The sequence below is a fragment of the Dipodomys spectabilis genome, unplaced genomic scaffold, assembly GCF_019054845.1.
Source record: "Dipodomys spectabilis isolate Male_0828 unplaced genomic scaffold, ASM1905484v1 ptg000015l, whole genome shotgun sequence".
Taxonomy (NCBI): Eukaryota; Metazoa; Chordata; class Mammalia; order Rodentia; family Heteromyidae; genus Dipodomys; species Dipodomys spectabilis.
This window is the reverse complement of record NW_024870692.1, coordinates 2,107,352-2,127,047: the sequence shown is the minus strand read 5'-3', so window position 1 is coordinate 2,127,047 and position 19,696 is coordinate 2,107,352. Positions and strand designations below refer to the sequence as shown.

Genomic DNA, 19,696 nt, shown 5'->3' with positions numbered 1-19,696 from the left:
ACTTTAATCATGAGAAAAATCAAAAATCCTGGAATTCTAATGTTATCTATTAGTTTGTTTTGCCTCTGTGTCAGAAACAGCATGTTCCATCTGGAAATCACACAAACAACAGGTTATACATTTCTCTGAATGTACTGAGTTGTCAAAGTAATGAAAATTCTGTCAATTTTCCACCCACTGAATCCTCCACACTCTTTATACCAGACAACAGTTAATAAGTTCTTTGTATTTCAACTGGATCATTTTGCCCACAAACAGAAAAGAGTTTTGTGAAGGAAGACAGGTAATCTTGAATTCCATATCAGTATTTCTGGAGCCTGGATCATCAACAAGGCTTGTGATTTTGTATCCTCCTAACTTAATAGGTAAAGAATCTACCAGACAAGAAACTCAACCTGGGGCTTGACTTACTCTGTTTACTGCCACTAAAAAGAAAAAAATTCCACAGACTGAATAATTTTTAATTCACAAAAATGTTCTGATTTACAGTTCTGAAGGTCTGGAAGTCCAAGAGCACTGGTCTGAGGTCTGTTGAGACTTTCTGGTTGCATCATCACATTCATTCATTCTTAAGAGAAGCAAAGGCCTCCTGCCCTAATCACCTCCCAAAACTAGGTATCAGTTTTCCAACATAGAAATTTTAGCAAAATCACTCCAGCTACCGAGGGCTGATGCTTTCTGCTGCTACTATGACCTGGTTTCATCAGTCTATGTTATTGAAAATTTACTTTCCGATTAGAAACCCTTTTTTTTTTCTTTTTCACAATCTTTGAATTGCCTAAATTGACTACAGATATATATCTCTTTTGAAGTGTGTTAAAAGACTTATTTTGTACTTTAATGTCAACAAAACCCACTACAAGTGGTAATAGTTATATTTAGAAGAAAAACTGTTTTTCTCTATGTCATATTTCATTAACTGTATTATACTAAACTGTTTTCATTCCTTACGGTATATTATCATACACCAGTGCCCAGCTAATCTCTACACTTTTAATGATTAATTTTCAGACAGTGTCTGATAGTAGGCACTTAATAAATACTGCATAAATGAATGACTAGTAATTGGGTACATTAGTAAACCTCATAAACTTATCTATAACAGTTATAAAAATATGATGATGATGTTCATAAAGCCTCTAGCAGAGGGCTTAGAACACAAAGTGCCCACAAGATGAATAGAAAATTTTGCCATCCTTGTAAAATAGGCTGCCGTCTGTTTTGCTGGGAACACTGGGCCTTTGCATTACTCAGCTGCTTCATTCAGCACAAACATATCATTAGGTTCCATCAAATCAGGAATGCTGCCATGGGCCCTGCAGATTCTTTTTTTTATTTTTATATACATACAACATAATCAGAGCAAGGCAGCTGGAAGACAAGGGAGGTCTTTAAAAGGCTGATGATTTTTAAAAATGAGAAATATTGAAGTCCTGAGACTTTCATATTTGAGGCTGTGTCACCAAGATGTTAGAATAGGAGCTAATTGAGACCAGGCACCCAAGGCTCAGGCTTATAATCCTATCTACTCAGGAGGCTGAGATCTGAGGATGGAGATTTGGACTCATCCCCAGCAGGAAAGTCCATGAGACTTTTAACTCCAGTTACCATCCCCCTAAAAGCCAGAAATGGAGCTCTGGCTCAAGTAATAACACCTCGGCCTTGAGTGAAAATAGGTAAGGAACAGTGCCCAGACCTTGAGTTCAGCCCCAATAACACCACAAAAATAGTCAATTGAAAACAAACAAGAAAGACATTGCTTTTCTCTGATAAATTTACTCAGTATTCATCATTCATTTTTTCCTTTTAAAGTTACTTTTAATGCTGTGTGTTTGTGCTTATGTGTGTGAGTTACAATATGTCCCACCTCAATATCACCCCCACCCACTCCCATTTCTACCTAAGGCAAGGCCCATCAGGGGTACATCAAAATAACTAACCAGTATCAGTCATTGTTGTTCGATAGATAAGGTGTAAGTATATTCAAACTAACCCTGTATAATGACCTCTTACCCCAGCAGGGTGGAAAGTTAGCTAAAGTGAAACTTTAGAAGAATCTCTAGTTGAGTGAGAGGTCTGAGTATGAAGAGTAGTGCTCCTCACTTGAGACTCAGACATGCAATACTAAGAACATCATTCTGAAACAAGTATTAGGTACCACCTGCATGTTTTCTGGAACAAGTATTAGTTACCACCTGAATGCTTTCACCAGATACGTTACCAAGATTATGACTCTCTCTTACAGTCAGTAACTTCTTGATTTAGTTTTATTTGAACTTGACCATCTTATTTACAATAACTTTGTAGAAATTCACTTGATTGCTTGTTGCAATCCTTTATATACAGGGCCCTTGTTTTGACATTTTTTTCAGTATACTTTTCACTTGTGGAAGACTTAACTTTTGTGCAATGGTTTTCTTTTTTTTTTTTTTAATGGTACCATGCTCTGTATTTATTTGTTCCTATTCACATTCAGTTTCAACTACCTGTGATTGAGTTTGAGGTAGTGTGACTGTGGTTCTGGGAAGTGGGTATGGTACAAGTATCATCTAGAGTATCACATGAGATTTAAATGGGAGGAAAGTAAAGTATTATCTACTGTCTTCTCATTTGGCATAGAAACTAAAAAAGAAAAAAAAGAGAATCAGCATCTCTTCAGTGATGGAAATACAGGTCTTTTGTGAGCATGGACACAATGCATGGAATCTGTTTCTTTGCATGAAACATGGAATCCAAGGAAAAGGACTCATATTCTCTTGCTACCTTCCAGTTAACCCGCGTAAGAATGTGCATCAGTTCAAGCTTGCTCGCGTAGCATTTCAGCATAGCACAAAGGGACTGGATGAACCAGGAGCCATCCTTTGAATTTCGCCAGGAGTAGTAACCAAGTGCTGTGGAATATGCATACAGGAAGCCAGCCTCTACTGGTATTTTCTGGCATGGCAAGTCACCCTCAGTACCACTATCCGTCTCAAATCCACAGTCTAGTGCTGTGCCCCGGCAGGCTTGCAAGATGAAAAGCTTAGGTTTCCCAGTTAGAGTTCTGCAATAAACTCCTCGGAAGGAACTTGTTAATTTTTCCAGTTCAACAGGTCAATTTGTTTCAAAAATTATTCCTTCCTCACCATGGCTCAGAATTACACAAATAAAGCTGCTCCTTTTGCTATGATCTTCTTTAGAAACATTGTACAGTAATTCTATAATTTCTTTACGTGTAAGGTCATTTTTATTCCAGACTTCATATTTTAAGTTCAGGAATGTTTCTCTGAAGTTTGCTGTGTCTTCATCTGTACCAGACCGAGGTGACATTCCTGTGCTTTTATCAAAGTTCTTATTATTAATTATTATACATACACCCATTTCAGGATAATCCATTTTGTAACTACTATCCAAGGATATCCCAGAGTCCATTGATTTGCTGCCATGGATGATCTTTGTTTCAAAAGTTTTAATGGATTTTGAATCCACTGAATTTTCAGAGTTCTCCACGGCTACTTGTCTTAACACTCATATCGCACTGATCCACCAAACTGCAAACACAGGTTCGCTCGCTGTAGGCAACTTGCTGCTACCAGCTAGGCTTTAACAAGCTGTGCAATGGTTTTATTCCATCTTCCCTCTATAATCTCTTCCCTTCTACTAACTTGAGTTTCATGCCACACATCTTTCCTTTTATTTCTGAAGCAAGGAGTATTCTATAACATGCACAAGAAATATTCTTTATATTTGGCATGTTATTGAATAATTTAGTATCTGAAAAGCAAAAAATGTCTATAGGATATCTTATAACATCAATTATTTTTAATAAATTCATGTTTTCAAAAAACTACAGGTTAATCTAGAAAGATTGTCATTACATTCTTCACATGCTGCCTCTGAGGCCCTCTGAGTACTAGAGGGTGGTGGTGATTGTTTTATGTAATGACTCATGTCGTTTTGTGAACGTGCCTGGAACATCACTCTAATTAAGATTCTGACAACACGTCTCTTTGGTTGTTAAAATGCTTATTGAACAATGTCAAGTGGCTGTGCTTCAGACTAAATTCTAACTTGAATAAAAATACCCAAATGACACATGTGTTTAAAGTGAGATGCTTGTTCCAAAAATGACTCTCTAGGTCCTATTTAAAGGGAAGAAAACAAAAGTTATATACACACAGTAAAGAACCATTGAGTGGATTGATAAAAGAGTGTGTATGTAGTAGCCATTATATGAAGCATACTGGACACAATGTTCTTCTGAAATATCCATCCCTGGAAGTTGATCATAGGAATCAAATCATTGCTATTTTGCAATACTTCTGGGTCTTTAATATCCTATATTAGATACTAAAGTGATTGGAAAAGGTGGTCCCCAATGACCTCATCAGCTATCACATATGGAAATTAACTGACAGATGGCAAGGCATTGGCCTTCAGAAATGAGAGGCACAGAGGTACCTGGCTGAGGAGCTCAGCAGAAGGAGGGCAAGAGTCCAGGGAAAGGAGCTGAGCAGACACCAAAGTCACAATGTCTGCTGCTGAAAATGACTTAGTCTGGATAGATGATTAACAAAACATACTTTTAGAGTTACCTTGTGACTCTGTACATAATAGAAATTTGAATACCTTCTAAAAGTGGCTTAGATTACATTATGCTTAGTAAAGGATTACATCAACACATTTCCACCCATGTGTCTAATGTACTTAAACTATAGTCATCTCCTCTATTACTCTTTGTTATGCCCCCTTTCCCTCTCTTTTCCCTTTCCTTTTCCTTCTACTTCATCAGCCCACTTACTGATTGGATGATTCAGGGAGTTGAGGAGAGAGAGAGAGAGAGAGAGAGAGAGAGAGAGATTATGTACACACACACACACACACACACACACACACACACACACACACACACACACACACACACACACATATATATCCTGAACATTAATCCCCTGGCAAATGACTATCTCGCATTCTTCAGGGTCTGTGCACTCTGTTGTTTCTTTTGCTGTGCAGAACATTTACTTCTTTGACATAGTCCCATTTATTTCCTGGTCTAGCAAAGCCCCAATCAGAAAGTCCTTACCTATGCTACATCTAGAAATACTTAACCTATATTTTTCTATAGCTGTTACCAAGTTTCAAGTATTTGATTTATTTTGAGTTCCTTTATTTTGTATTGGGTGAGAAGGACTTAGTTTCAGCCTCTGTGGCTATTCAGTTTTCCAAGCACTACTTATTAAAGAGCCTGTCATTTTAATGATGTAGGGTTTATGTACCTTTGTCAAGAATCAGAAGGTAATACATTATTGGTCTTATATCTAAATCTTCTGTTCTACTCCATTGGTCTATGTGTCTGTTTGTCCCAGTATCACATTGTTTTTATTGCTGTGGTTTCAGAGTAGAGTCTAAAGTCAAGTATTGTGATACCTTCCACATTGCTCTATTTGCTCAAGACTACTTCAGATATTTTTATTTTTTGTCTTCTGTGATTCCAACTGGTATTTGGATATCTTGAGCTAATCATTGAATACATAGGACTTTAGTTTCAGAATTTTGGCACATGTCAGCAAACAATACCAGTGCAAATTTACACTTATGAATATGCATTCCAGTGAATCAATAACAAACAACTTACCAGTACATGATCTATCTTTTTCTTTTTCTAAAGGCATAATTCATAGAAAATATGACTCCAGAAGGTAATTTGGAGATTTGGATTGCATGGAATTGAATCCTTCAATAAATGGGTGGCAGGTGATGGGGCCAGACTTCTCACGTTGGAATGTAGTTTATAGATAAGCAAGAGAAAAGTAGAATGATCTGGGTTGTAATAGGATTGAAATTGAAGACATAAGTATGAACTTTTAACTCAATATGAATACTTAAATGGCTACATGTGGATATATTTACAGATACATGTATGTGTAGTACTTACTAGATTTACAAACATTCTCTTGCCCTGTCAGCTGAGAGGGTTCAGAATTAATGACACTCCCAAATCAAGGAACACAGAAAGGAAACAGATCTTGGTTTCTAATAAAGAAATGTCTTTATTAGAAATTCTTTTGGTTTGAATAAAGATATTTCTTGGAAAAAATGGCTGGCTCCAGAATGGAGACAGAAAAGGTACAAGATGAGTGTGGAGTGCCGGAAAAGATGTTCAAAACAAGCAAAGGAACCCGAGTGATGGTGGTTTGTCAAGCACCATAAGACTACACTAAAGGAGCTCCCAGTGGCTGTATCTGAATCAACTGAGCAACAACATAAAGAGAACCAACACTGGGCATTGGAGTATATGTTCACTCAGTCATACTAATAACAATAATTGTATGTATTAATTAATTAATTAAATTAATTAATTAAATAGATAGAGACAAAAGGTTTCCAAAAACTTATATAGATTCTCTGGCCTCAAGGAGGTTGAACATAACTCCCTGCTCCTTAAATACTGTCTAAACAATAGTTCCTTCCACAGTACTATCTGGAAAGCAGAAATGTAGAAAAACTGTATAGCAGAGGAATCTGCCAAACCCTACCTGAGCCAAGTGATCAAGTTCAATATCAACAATGGTTAGTTGTGTTCTAACACATGCCTTTGAGATAGTGTGATAAATGAGACTAAAGAAGACACAGACAGAAAAAAACACTATATGACCTCACTTATATGTGAAATCTTTAAAAAAAAAAGTTGGATATATAGAAATAAAAAGTAGAACTGTGACTTCTAGGCAACAGGGAAAGGTGGAATGGGGAGAAATAGGTTGACCAAAGGTTCACATGTGTAGTTGTGTCTGATGAATAAGTCTAGAAATCTAATATCTAGCATGGGAACTCTGGGTAATAACAATGCATGTTGAAAATATACTGAAAGTAGATATTATGTGCTGAAGGTGAAGGGTATTTAAATATAACATTATCATCACATTATCTAGATCTATCTATTATATACATAGAGATATATAGAGATTATATGTGTGTGTTTATATAGATACACATTTATCATTATATAAACATCATGTTGAACATCATTAACATATAAAATCAAAAATAAATACTAATGTCACTTTATCTCCATGATCTTCCTAAAAACACACAAAAAATAATATGAAAAAAATAAGGAAAGTATCAGCTAAGAAATGCTGTATGAAACAACTGGCCAAATGCTCCTCAAAAATGTTAAGTCCATAAAAAAAAAACAAGAAAAATCTGTGAAAATTTCATATCCAAGAAAACTGTAATGAAACATACTAACTATAATAGTAGTGTCTCGAATAGGAGATAAGAGGAAAAATATTGCATAAAAACTAAGGAGATCTGAATGAGTGAATATAATAATGCATCAATTAATTATAGAAAACAGCATATTCTTGTACACTCTTAGTAATAAGAAAAACTAAGTGCAGGTATATATGAGAACTCTATTGCCTTTGAATATATGCAAATATCTAAGTAATTTTGAAATAATTCATTAAAAAATTTAGTAAGAGGATGAACATGGTGAGAGTACATTATATACAATAGGAAAACAACATAATTAAATACACTATTTTTTTATTGTCAAAGTAATGTACAGAGAGGCTACAGTTAAATAAGTAAGGTAATAAGTACATTTTTAGTCAAACTTATTACCCTTTCTCTCATTTTTCTCCTATATTCCCTTCCCCCCACCTTTCCCGCCCCCAAGTTGTACAGATCATTTCCAACATATTGTCTTGTGTATATTGCTGTTGAACTCCAAGACCTGACTGAACACAAGAGGTTTTTCTTTGTTGTTGTTTTTAATGTCCTATGTGATTTTATGTTTCTTATGTAGTTCTTCCCCCTATAGTATATTCCCTGTTGTCACTGTATTTGATTTTGGTACCCTGGTATTGTATATACATTTATTTGAATGAGGGAAGGGAAGGGGAACAACAGAATGGTGAGATAAATAAACTATTTTATACAGTTTATATATATTATTAAAAATGAATTTAAAAAGTTAGCTGAAGATGTGGTTTCATGGTGGAACCCATGTTTAGCATGCACATGGTCCTGAGTTCCAACCTCAGTATAAAAAGTTTTAGTAAAAATTTAAATTATTTTTAATTTTAGCTTGGTCACTTGACACTCATACAAATTGAGATTACAGCAATATTTTCTAATACCTGCATTATAAATGATCCCTAATTAGTAATATTCATATATTTGCTGAAATACAGGCACAACACACTAAAACTTTTTATTCAAGGCTCTCAGATAAACAGAAATATAATTTCCAACTCCCTAAAAACCACACCTTGAGTTTTAGGGTCGGGGAGAGGTTCTTCCTATTCTAGGGCTTAAATTCAGAGCTTTCTGGTCATGCTCAGCTTTAGTGGTTGTCACTCTATCACTTGAGATACATACCAGTCTGCCATACTGGTGAAATAAAGTCTTACTTAACTGAAGATGAAATCTAAGGTTTTTCTGTCCTGGCTGATAGTTCTCCAGTTCTCAATCTCTTGACCATCTAGGATAACAGACATGAGCCTCCAACACCAGGCTCCAACTTAGTTTCTAAAATTTGGTTCAAGGACATTTATGCACTCACCCTAATACAATACCAATTAAGAAAAGAGTAGAGACTTTGGAGTTTCATTTCCATGAGAGCAGTTGGCTTTTATCTCCCCAAATGGATTGTGAGTGTGATTAATCTGTAGATGTCTGGTACTTAGAGCCATTTTTTGTGGAGTGAGATCTTGCCAGTCTTTTTTCTACTGCTCCATTTTAGTGCTACAATTTCTAATGTATGTGGCCCATTGATAATCATTGAAAAACAGATTTATACAATTACTTAAAGTTAATAATATATAAATTACTGTTATGATGATAATATGAAATGACATGCTTGCTAAAAATAAACATATTAACAAAAATCCAGACAGTTCTGGATTCAAATCTTTAACTCTCAGCCTTGCAATTTAATAGTCTAAATCAATTCTCTTTTACAAACTACACATCTCAATCTGCAAAAAAAAGGCAATTTATCTAATAAATTAGAACTGATTATGCATATGCAGTCAGCCTGTCACATCTGTAGGTCCTTAGTCCATAGATTAAAACAACTGTAGATTAAAAATATTCAGAGGAAAAACATATGTCTGTGCTGAACATATACAAGTCTAATTGTTCTCATCATTATTCTCAAACAATATAGGATATGATTTATATTATATTCCATTTGGTACATAAACTAGCTGGAACATGTGTGTAGGTTATATGTAAATATCATGCCATTCTACATAAGTATTTTCAATGTTCTTGGGCTTTAGTATCCTCAGGGAGTCCTGGAACCAGTAACCCTCAAGACCTGGCTCTGTATGTGTAATGAAAGATGAGTTTTGATAAGTATTACATAATTCCTTATGTTCCCTGCTAGGTAACAGACCTTAAAATCTCCCAGTAAACCAGTAAAACATTTGATTTGTTCAAATTCTTTGTTACTTGCCCTCAGTGTGAGTCTGACTTTACTCTGGACTACAGCATTACCAGACAGTAAACACTTAAGACTTCAATTCCTTGGTAAGGACATCATACTGAAAATAAAGTAACTTCCTATGAAGGATGCCAGCTCTTGATAGCAAAAATCCTTTGGCTACCTTTGCAGCCCCAAAGATTTAACAAATGGTAGACATCTTTTTACAGGGATCGAACAAATTTTGGTGCATCTATCTGTATGATTTCGCATAGTTTCATGATCAAGAGAGGCAAAATGGATAGGGGAATGTGCGCAAAGCTAGAAATTTAAAGGGTTGAGTAAAATCATTAATGAGACTGGATTTATTAGTTAACAAATTGATATCAAACTTAAGAAAATTAAAAGTTAAGGCAATGTTATTTATTTATTTATTTTTGCCTGTCATCTCTGAGATAATCCCAGAGCAAGGATTGTCACTAAAGACAGATGTCATTATGGGTTTAAATAATTGAGCACAAATAAATGAATTATTGTCAAATATGCTATGCTCTATGTGTTATTTCCAGATACACAAGAAAAACATGTAAAGGATCTTCCTATTGTTCTGCCTCTATCACAACTTAACTTTGGGGTCACACTGAAGCCACTTAATTGTCATGTTCCCACTCCACATATCTCTATTCCTCAACATCACAAGTAATGTATTGATAGACTCAAAAGTAGAATTTCTACAGACTTTGGTTAACATTGGCTATTTATCTTGGTTAACATTGGCTTTATTAAAAGGGACACAGTCTACTAAATGAAAAAAAAATAATTCATTTACAGGCCTGGTTGTACATGGTTAGACCCACAGAAACAGACCTGTCCAAAGAGTTTCCATCACTACTTCAGCCCTGTAATGCAGATGGAGGGGAAAGCTGTGTACACTACGGGCAGATATTATTTCTCAATATTATTTCACTCTGGTTCTTCCTACGAAAGTCCAGGCAATACCTACTTATGTAGCAGATGGCATCAGCACCAGTAAGGGGGTACTGAACATCACCTGAGTCTTTCTTCAAGGGAATGTTGAAATTTTGGAGCCGTTTTGTAAATTTTGTTCTCTAGCCTGAGGAATCTCTTGCTCAGTACCAGAGCACTCATCTAGCCCATGTGAAGCTTTGGGTTCAATGGAACGCACTGAAAAGAATATTTCTTTGAAATATTGTTCTCCAAGGTAGATTCTCTAAAGTACATTTCCTAAACACTAAACACCAAAAGGACTCAGTTTTTCTGATGCTTATTCATGGAAAGAAAAGACAAGAGCCTGAGGCCTTAGTGGAGAAACTCAGTGCTGAAAAATAGCCTTTTCCTCCAAAGACGTCAATTCCTTAGAATGCAACAGTCCCAAGATATGAATGGATTGCTATTTGAAGTAAGTTGCAGTCCCAGTTATTTAACAAATGTCTCCCAGCAGAATAGGCATGAAGACTGTAAAGGAGGACATTTTAGTCTTCATTATCACCATAATCTTGAACTTAACACCTCAACCTTGCTAAGCCAAAGCCCTCATGCTAGTTCTTTTTGCTTCAGTTTGTTTTTCAGATAGAGGCTACTTTTTTTATCACAGCCTCAGATTTTAATCCTCCTACCTCCATTTCCCAAGTAACTGGAATTATAGATATACATGGTTGCACCTGACCAAGAAAGAAAGTATTCTTGGATGCTTTTTCTGCCAGTTTCTTTTTCTTTTTTTTTCTTTTTTGCCATCCCCTCTTACTAGTATTAATGAGATCTTGCATGTTACAGGGTGGAATGGTTTGGGCCCTCCTGGTACCATTCAGTGGCATTTGATTATAGTTTTACAGTGTTGGCGGTCTATGAGGGTTGATTTCAATTGATCCTACTCTGCTTCTGTCTAACATGAATGGCATGTGGGATAAGGGAATAGGCTATGGAGGTGGGCATAGCCTGATTTCACTGTCAGCCCTGATAGGGCCTTCTAATAACCACTGTGTGCCCTGGATTTGAAAAGAAGATGCTCAGGAAATCTCTGTCGAATGAAGGAATGTGCTCACTGGGTTTCACCTCATTTTTAAAGATGGAGAACATCACACTGGACAGTGGGCTGCTGGAAGAGTTTAATGAAAATAAGACCCTGCATCTCTAGCACCTGGCTATCTAGCTGGCATTCATTTTCTTCTTTTTTATTTTTTAATAAGCTTTTTATTGTGAAAATACCATACAGAGGGGTTACAATTACATGAGCAAGGTAATGACTACATTTCTTATCAAGCATTGTTGCCTCCTCCTTTGTTTTCTCCTACCCTCCCTACCCTCCCATCTCCACAACTAGACTCTCCCCCCCTTCCCTCCGCCCTCCTCCCCCACCCTGCCAAAGTTGTAAAGTTCGTTTTTCGACCTAGCATCTTGTGGTTTTTTCTTTCTTGCTATTGTTTCTAACGTATTTATAAGGTGTTTTTTTGTTGCTTTGTATGTCCCTTCCCACAGTATAACCCCTGTTTGCACTGTATTTGATGTTGGTATAATTTGGGGAGGGGAAAAAACAAATTGTTTAAATAGGGATACAGGTGGACCCATTGCCAGTTTCTTTTTGTAAGCACTAGGAATACACTGTAGTTGTAAGAAGGTTAATTTTGCTCATCTTAGCTATGATTAAATAATATTAAACTTGTTTTGTTTTGTTTGAGACAGGCCCACTGTGCTGCTCATGCTAACTTCATACTTTTGGGTTGGAACTATCCTCCTGTCCTGTGATAGCTGACACTAGAGGCATGCACCATTGTACCAACTGTTTAATTTTCAACTAGAAAATTTCCCTCATCTTGCTTTAAAAATATTCACCTCTGGACAGCAACTCCACTCACTAGCCTTAATACTAGGACCAGAAGTCCCCCAATTCCTTCATATCAAATAAGCACAGCAATCGCAGTAGGATGAGCTGAGGAGAAGTGCTGAGAGAACGTGCTGGAATTCTCTCCTGTCCTGAGAGCATCGGTTAAGTGCTGTTAAGTGCCTTGGTTTGGGACCATGCACCCTTCATCTCCCTAATGCTGGAAACAGAGGTTCACGCTGCTCAAAGAAGCAGAAAGTAGGAAGGATTTTGTCAGAAAACATACAGAGTGCAGTATTTGGTGATACCAATCAATCGTCTCAGACTATTGTGTCATTTTTTTATAGTGCTGCTATAATATTTTCGTATTTCCATCAGATTGTCTTTTTAAGAGTATTAGTATTAGTATTAGTATTGAAAAGCAGAAGAATGCAAGGCTAAGGGAAGAGATGCCACAGCCATCCTACCCAAATGATGACCTCGTTCTGCTATTAACCAGCAATTTACTGAACCTCTCTGTGCTTCCATTTCTCTGCCATTTATGCAAAAATAATAACACAGCTGCAGAGTTATATGAAGATTCATCTAATTAAAATTGTGGGGGGAAAGGAAAGCAACATAAACTTAAAGCAATGCCTGGTGTGTGTGTGTGTGTGTGTGTGTGTGTGTGTGTGTGTGTGTGTGTGTGTGTATGTGTGTGTGTCTGTGTGTCTGTGTGTCTGTGTTTCTGTGTGTCTGTGTGTGTCTGTTTCTGTGTGTCTGTGTAGTAATTATTATTTTAGTTGTGTTAAAAGTAAATAATGATATTTAGTTACAGATAAGTATACAGGTAAGTGAAGTGACTCAGAAAAGCTCACCAAATTGACATTTATATTTGTTGCTCAGAGATCCCTTTCAATTATTAAGAGTTAGAAATAGTTAGATGGAAAACAAAGACAAAACAATATGTAATTGTTTTCTTGGTACTTTTCTGTCAAAATCAGGGTGTCGTATTCCTTGATTTGAAGCATACTATAAAGTGCTCATAATCAAAACTGCTTAGAGAGGAAGTGGGGAGAGAATGCAGTCATACATTCAGTGTATAGCCTACGAAGTTAAGAAAATTGAGGAAAGTTGTGGGGTTGGGAGGGATGGGGGAGAATGATGAAAGGGGTGACATTAATCAAGATACATTGTTAAAAAAAATACGTTGTACTCATAAACTTCTTTGTTGAATGGCAGTTCTTTGTACAACTACTTAAAGATGATAAAAAATATACTAAAAACTGCTTTGTGTTGGTAAAAATAACAGTCCCACTAACCAATAGAAAAAGTAAAAAAGCCCAGTGGCAATATAATATTAATAAAAAGAATTGTTATATTGCTTTGAAATGGTATAAAGAACAATACCCCAAAATAGTAATGGACTTATTTGAAATGGGAAGGCATTTTTATTCTTTTCCTATTTTTTTCAGTTTATTTCATTTTTAGCTATAGGAAAAGAACCATATGTCTCTTGGTATTTTTTCTTGGTGGCTTTAAAAATTTTTTTTCATAAAAATAGGTCAAATAAATGGGCAAAAGAAAGACTATCTTATATGTCCTTGGGAAAATTGTAAGAATATTTTCTTTAAAAACTCAAATCTCCAAGCTATCTTTCTTAATATTTACTCAGAAAAAATGTCATTTGTACTTAATTATTGCTTACAAAATATACATAATGCCCCAAATGGAAAATATCTGTTTATAAGTCACTTCTATATAGTCTTCTTGCTTTTTAACAGAGCCTTTGAATCTAGGCCACATCACAGTTTAGTAGAAAAATTTCTTGAGAGAAAAAAATGCTTTGTTAAACCAATTCAGGCTGTACTTGGAAATCACATGCTAGAAAAATAAAAAGATTTTTCTAAAAATCATAATCTGTACCAGAGCCACCTGCAACGCATCCAGAATATTTTAGACTATTAGTAAATATTCTAGTGTTATTTGGATTAATCCATTTACCAGAAAGGGCAGGACAAAAAAATGAAGCAATATATAGTTGGAAAAATCATTTTTATGTTATTTAAAAAGGGATATCCAATACAGCTGCTCAAAAAGGTTTAATACATGTAAGTATCAAAGAGGTCAAGGGGTGAATGAAAGCAGAAAAGTCAAAAGCCTTAAAGGCACAAAGAAATTCCTCTAACAGTTTACATAGCAAGTGTCCAGGTTGGTTTTGCTGGAGGGACAAAGAAATTTAAAACACAAAAGTTTTGAACATAGAATAAAAAAATCTAGATGACTGGTTCATTGTCTCACTAAGCTTAATGGAAAGGTTCCAATTACGCCAATTTATGGAATATAAATGTAAAATGTGTATGTAAAATGAAATCAGGTTTGACTAATAAGACTTTTGCCACTTGTGACATGTGGGTCTTCCTGTACCAGAGTCCTCCTGTTTCTTTGTAACATAGTTAAATGTGGAGTTTCCATTTTATATACAAGAAATTAATACTTTTAGTGAAAGCCACTTTGCTATTTCAATAAAATGACATTTTTGCTCAACTAATTAGGCATACCTAAGTAAATATTGCTAAGTATTAGAACCCTGAGTAGCTACGATGACAGCCCTGCTGTTGACCTGCTACCCAGCCAAATGAGGACAGAATAAACTCCAACTGTTGTCCATGCACATTTGAACCAGTAAAGAAATGTGAAATATTAAACATTCTATAATTTATTTGTTCCGTTGGAGCTTACTTGTGATCCATTTTCATTAGACAAAAAAAATCTATTTAAACAGCTGTTTAAAAAGGCAACCAAGTCAGAGGTGACATGACCAGATGAAGATTCCAACAGGACAATTAAAGAAATCAAGTACATATCATCAGATGGTAATTTGATAACCAGAGGAGTGGAATTTCTTGTCTTCATGTTCTCTTAGACATATGTTGTACAACACCAGTTTGGCATGAAGATGATTTATTTGATATTATATGGGCTGGTTTTGCTGGACCCTATCTCTTCATACATGCAGAAGTCCCATTAAATGAAGAACCCTTCTGCTTACCATTGAAGTTTATCATCATTCTGTTTACCATAATGAAGTCAATGGGAGCTCTGTGCACACAAGGAATGAGGCAGCCAGCAAATTCAAGCCCTAAATACTAGAAATCTGGAGAGAGGCCAATGATGAACTGGCATGAAAATGGAATTAGCATCTTGCCTTTACAGCTGGCCTCTTCAAATGCAATGGGAGACTTCCAGAAGATGTACTGCAAAAATCATACCTCTGGGCAAGCAGAAGACTGAGCTATGCAGCTGTCAATCTGCCACTGGGTCCAGGGGACCACTTCCGTCAGCCCTTCATGAAATTAATTAATCTAAAGAAAATTAAAGTGAAACAGTTATCTTGGAAGTAAAAAATAACGTGTATTATGTTAAAAATATGGTAAGCTCAATAATTCAAAAGGAAACTGGCTGGAGAGATGATCTTAGCACATTACATCATGAGGTTCCCTCTGACCCACCCACACCCACCACAAACACTCATTTTCTGAAGGGCAAGATTGTCTCAAGGTTTTATCAGCACTAACTGCATTACCAAGGCACAGAGAATACAATCAGATCTCTCCCCTTCATAATGTAGATGTTGTCTTTTTAAGGCAAGCTTGATTATATTCTGAATAGGTCAGTCTGTGTGCCTGACATTTCTCCTCAGTTTCCTGTGACCTTTTAATAAGAATGACTGGGTTTTGCACTGCAGAAAATGGAACTGTCCCTTTTCAATCAGTGAATATGAGAAGCACAGTTGGAACATAGCACATTTTCTGTACCACCTTATTACTCACCCAACAACAAAGTCAATGAGATTCTCTTTCTTTAAAGATATGTGTCCTATTTGGCTTTAATTTTACCTTTTTTTCCTGCTGCTCATTCACCTGCATTTGTAAATATTTAAACAAATGTGCAGTCACATTTGCTCAGGGAAAGTCACAAATTAATAAAGTCTCTGCTGAACAAACCTGACTTTGCTAATGTATGCTCAAACAGATGTCATCTTTGAATAGTATTGTGGAGAATTATTAACATGGACTTTTCATGGTTAGAGAAAGACAATTATCAATAGTAATCTAATTTTCAAAATTTCACAAATGTTTCTTTCTATTAAGTTTCACTGACAGAGTATTCAACTAGACAAATCATCAGTGCCCAGATGAACATTAGCAGGGTCTTCAGCCCACCTGTGAGATGCTCAGAGTTACTCTTTGTAGGCCAGCTTCTTGATTCCCCACAGGCATGTCAATAGATCTGTGAAACACACAACACGTGTCCATCAAGCATGTCCCACCAACACAGCATGTGCTGTTGGAAGAGGAACTGGTTTTGCTCGGACAAATGAACTAGATTTCCAGTATCTGGTACTAGTTTACCTCTGTAAGCAAAGGAGTGATAACCAACCTTGTGTGGTGTGAATGGACACATCAGTTGTACAGGGATGTCTGAGCAAGGAACTGAATTCTACACGCCAGCATCCAACAAGGTTGACTCTGTCCCTGTGGAGCTGGAGGAAGAAGGGAGTTGGCCACAATGAGTAAAGGCACAAATAAGAATATAATGGCAACTTGACTTAAGTGAAATGAAAAGCACAAGTAGTGGTTCAGTGTTAGTAGCTCACACGTGTAATCCTGGCTACACAGGAGGCTGAGATCAGAAGGGTCATGATTCAAATCGAAGGCAGAAAAGCCCATGAAACTCCATTTCCAAAATTTACCAGCAAAAATCTGTGGAGAAGCTGGGTGCTGGTGGCTCAAGCATGTAATCCTAGCTCCTCAGGGGGCTGAGATCTAAGCATCACAATTCAAAGCCAGCCCAGGTAAGAAAGTCAGTGAAACTCTTATCTCCAATAAACCACCAAAAATCCAGAAGTGCCACTGTGACTCAAGTGGTAGAGTACTAACCTTGACCTGAAGAGCTTAGGGACAGCACTCAGGCCCAGAGTTTAAGTCCCATGATCAAAAAAAAATCTGTGGAGGAGAAATGGTTCAAGTGATTCAACATCAGCAGAGCAAGCCAGATGAGCAAGCACTAGCCCCACTTAGTTAAAACCACAGTGTTTTTGGGGGGGGCTTACGAGTGTACATGTGGGGAGGAGGAAGAGGGAAAGAGACGTATAAGAGTGTGAATCTAGGATGTGCTGCTAGAAAAAGGTGATCTAGGTAGATCAGAAGTTGGGAGTTTACTATCTGACACAAGGCAGTAATATAGGAGGGGCATCACAGGCCACATTTTCTTTGCAACTGCATTTTTAATAATCCTTTTAAAACATAAGAACTATGTTTACTTAGTTCAAGGACTTTGCAAAAGCAAAATACAGTACAAACCTACACATACAGGTCATAGCTTATCGTCATTTGATAGCCAAAGAGGAAGATAGGAGCAGAGAACAATTATGGCCAAAAGTTCAGAGCTAAGACCTCTGGAAAGAGGGGGAGGAGGGGAAAACTGGATTTTGAGCAAGGGCATCATGTGATGAAATTTAAGTTTCTATAGCCTGAGTTTGGTACAAAGAGACACTCATTGTGATAAACAATCAAAAGTCAATCCGGTGGAAAAGGCAGGGAGTATGAGAAATTCAACTAACGTGAAAACATTTGATAGAAAGATTTAGAATGCACTGATGTTCTCCTTTTCCCATGCTTTTCCATCTTCTTCTGAAAGGGGAAATCAACTTGATTAGACATGCGTGGATAGACAGAAAGGAAGTCAAAACCCACTGTTTACTGTCTCCAGGATGTGACTTATCATCTCTGACTAAACAGGTTTTCTGCCTTAAAGAGACAGCTTAGTGCTCTTCTACCAAAGCTGTCCCTGCTATAAAATAAAAGTTGGGATTCATCTTTTCGATTAAGCCCTTCCAGAAGATTAGGTGTGCTCACCTGCTCCAATCAGTGATCACACACATGTGCACCTGTATTTTGACTCTTTTCCATGGCTCTAACCTCTCTTCTGAGTTCTTGGTCCTTTTTCCTCTGCCATCCCAATTCTTAGACAAGCAAATACCTATAGGATGCTTGTTGTCCAGACAGTTGTCCAGTTTGATACTCAGGGGACTACAGAAGCACAGTCAGCCCTGATAAATAATAACTTTCATCACCAGTTATAGGAACTATTACAATGGAGGACACTTGAAATATTTGTCCTGCTCACCTATTAAGTGCTTAAGAAAGTCCCATCACTTTTTAGGTGGGGCTAACAAATTCAGTATGTCTTATACATAATATCACTCACTTAACAGGTTTGATTTTTTAAAGGAGGTTTGGCCAAATATTCCTAGAGGTAACCAGCCTACTACCTTTCTCACTTGGAAATGAAACAGATTAAGTACATAAAGATGCTGACCTGGTTAAACTTTCCAACCCACTATGTCCATATTTCCCTGAACATAAGATCTATTGTTCTAACACAAACTAGTTGTTCAAAACACTCTAGGATGCACAATGAAAGTTTCAGGCATTGCCCCATTGGGTCTGGCATGAAGAGGGTGTTCGGGAATCAATCTGCCATTATTTGGGATAGGTATGAGCCATTTACAATCCTGAATCAAATTAGCATCTTGCACAAAGAAGGTAGATTGGAGTTGAGGATGAATAAAGGGAAACAGTGAGCCTTAATCTTGAGCCATTTCCTAGGAAGGACTGGCAGGGTTTGGTGGTTCAGGGTAGCACTGTGCATATACAGACGGCACAGGAACACAGGAAATAGTGTTCTCATTCATGAGGAAGCAAATGGCCATAAGTGACCCAATCTCTCACCATAGCATACTGTTAGACAGTGGAATGCAGAGCAAGGTCACAGACATGGGACAGGGCAGAGGGATGTGAGCTTTCAGGGTTGTTTGTCTCAGGCAAAAGTGGCTTAAAATCCCAAACTCCCTTTCCAGCTGTGTGACTTGTGCTGTGGCCAGATGTAAACTGAGATAATGCTAACATGGGGTAGCTACAAGTATAAAATTATCTGACTTTTCTGTAAGTAATTAATATGAAACAACAAGTAGAAAGTCAGAAGATTCAAGGAACATATCTACATGTATGCAGAGCTGTCACTTTTTTAAAAATATATTTTATTGTTATTGTAAAGATGATGTATAGAGGGGTTATAGTTACATAAGTCATCCCTTCCCTCACTCTCTCCCAGTTTTTCCCTCTGTCCTCACTCTCAAATTATATAGCTCTTTTTCCACAGAGTCCAGTCAATACCACTGCTGTATTTGTTCACCTGTTGTCCAAACTTTTCCGTGCCCTCCCAAAGACAAATAAATTAACAAACAAGACAAAAGGAAAAGACAACAAAAACAGCAACAGCAACAAAAAATCACATGTTTCCATTTCTTGGAGTCATTTAAATATATTAAAAATCTTATTTTTAATATATTCCTTTTATTTTCTTTTTATTTATTTTCTTTTTTAACTTAATTT

The 19,696-nt window shown here is 36.7% G+C and overlaps 1 pseudogene; it reads right to left on the bottom strand.

The window, feature by feature from the left end:
- Window positions 1-2,432: 2,432 nt before the first annotated feature.
- LOC122096064 lies at window positions 2,433-3,549 on the bottom strand (annotated as a pseudogene).
- Between the last annotated feature and the right edge of the window lie 16,147 nt (window positions 3,550-19,696).